The sequence below is a fragment of the Neltuma alba genome, unplaced genomic scaffold, assembly GCF_004799145.2.
Source record: "Neltuma alba isolate B1F8T4 unplaced genomic scaffold, ASM479914v2 tig00005830_pilon, whole genome shotgun sequence".
NCBI classification, from domain to species: domain Eukaryota; kingdom Viridiplantae; phylum Streptophyta; class Magnoliopsida; order Fabales; family Fabaceae; genus Neltuma; species Neltuma alba.
This window is the reverse complement of record NW_021634247.1, coordinates 1-1,929: the sequence shown is the minus strand read 5'-3', so window position 1 is coordinate 1,929 and position 1,929 is coordinate 1. Positions and strand designations below refer to the sequence as shown.

The window sequence follows — 1,929 nt, the reverse complement described above, 5'->3', positions numbered from 1 at the left end:
TCGACAAGTCAACACGATCACACTTGATTCCCATCGAATTTTAATCTCAAAATAAGTATTGATTGGGCGTGAGAGATTACTTCACGAGTATGGCTTGAGAAATCGAAGCCAGGATCAACTGATCAGGCGAACAGAATAATTGAAGAGAGAGGTGGATGGAAAGAAACAGGAGATGAAACAGATCCAGAGATAAGGTGGGTTCCATTGAGCTTGAAGGACTAGTCCCCGCGCCCTTGTCTTCTCTCTCTCTCGAGCAGTGAGAAATCCTGTTTCTAACATACTGTCACTGTGCTCAAATCTGAATTGCTATAAATAATAATAAGCCTATCTATACTTCATAAAAGCAGAGTAAAAGGAACTTGACTATTCATCAAATAATTTGTTTGGGAGAAACTTTGGCCAGTCTAACATGCTGAATAAACTAAATCTCGTAAACACTTGGAAAAAAAAAAGGGGAAATTACTCCAAATGGACACAATCAAAAAGCCAGCAGCTCCTCCTAACCATAACTCAGATTGTACCTAAATTACCCCCTCTGATGCGATCAAACTTCAGCGATACTGAAAATAAATCAATCATATACACGTCAGAAAGATCCGCACAATCCAATCAACTGGACTGTTCTCACACAATAGAGAAATACCAGAAAGACCAAACCATGCAGATCAGATGATTCACAAAATTACACCTCAATATAACCACCAACATCCCCAGTATGAGCATACCTTGATGAACCCAATTTCCTTTGCATTGCTACGGAAGCACTGCCTGCAGCACATCAGGCCATATTTCCTGATCAACCCATGGGGGTTCCCACAGACTCGGCTGCACAGTAACAAATTCTCACATATTAGTGACATCAAAAGTGCGATATCTCAAAATAGCATCTCAAATGATGCGGACCAAACTGAACTAAAATAAATCAAAACCAAAATATATAGGTCCGAATTGGTATTTCACACGTCGTAAACAACCTAATCAGTGGGACTATCAGTCTTTAATGGTTTGGCTCCGTTTGAATGGAACCAAAGCCAAACCAAAGCGGGAACAGGATTTTCAATGGAGCAGTCACACGCAATCAAATTGTCATGAAGATGTGTCAATATCAGCAACAAAACCACTGCTTGATTAGGAAACTTCTGACAGATGTTTCGACTTTCTAGCACATACCATCTGTACATATTTTCCCCATCTAACCAAATTCAAAGAAAACAGATGAAAAATTATATTATACCTTATATATTGATTTTGAAAGTTTTGCAGATTTTTTTCCAATCAACACTATTCAATAAGAATCAACAGCATGTGTTAGAAAGTGACTTCTTGTTTGCAGCTGTCATCATGCATTTATCTGAGACTCTGGGTCCTGGGCTAGATTTTTTGTTTGTAACGAAATTAAGGGGTTAGTGACTCGTCAGTATAGCTGAGTTCTTAACTCCGAGTTTGCGAAAGATTATTTAGTGTGGGATTACAGATTTGAACCATTTAAGAGAAAATACGCAAAGACTTAGAGATTTTGAGAATGCAAGTATAACTAAGTTTACTCTAAAATCCTAAACCCAACTGAACCTGACCCGGCCCAAAATTGAACCAAAGTTGAAAGCATTAAACATGACATTTGAAGTACCCCTGCTAGAACTTCATAGTTATGCTAGCACAAGGATACTATATGTCCCAAGAGGAGGCAGCTGATAATCTACCAGCGAATAATTTTACTTTGCTTCTCAACAAATGAGAAGGACATTGAGAACCATAGAATTCACCTGAAGCATACAATCCATGAGTGGGCAGTAAATAGTGAAAATGAATTTTAGAAATTTAGTAATAGAAAGTTCCATCTTGCTCAAAAACAAACAGAGCAATGATTTCAATGAGTCAACATCATGATCTTCCAAATAATATTGACAAAAGAAATTGGAAACCTAGGCA

At 37.9% G+C, this 1,929-nt stretch overlaps 1 long non-coding RNA gene across 1 annotated transcript; it reads right to left on the bottom strand.

Moving 5' to 3' along the window:
• Nucleotides 1-289: 289 nt before the first annotated feature.
• On the bottom strand, nucleotides 290-1,188 carry LOC114748846 (uncharacterized). Its single transcript, XR_003740509.1, has 2 exons — nucleotides 726-1,188; nucleotides 290-560 (listed from the first exon to the last, which is right to left on the bottom strand). It is a non-coding gene; the product is annotated as an uncharacterized LOC114748846 (long non-coding RNA).
• Nucleotides 1,189-1,929: the final 741 nt, after the last annotated feature.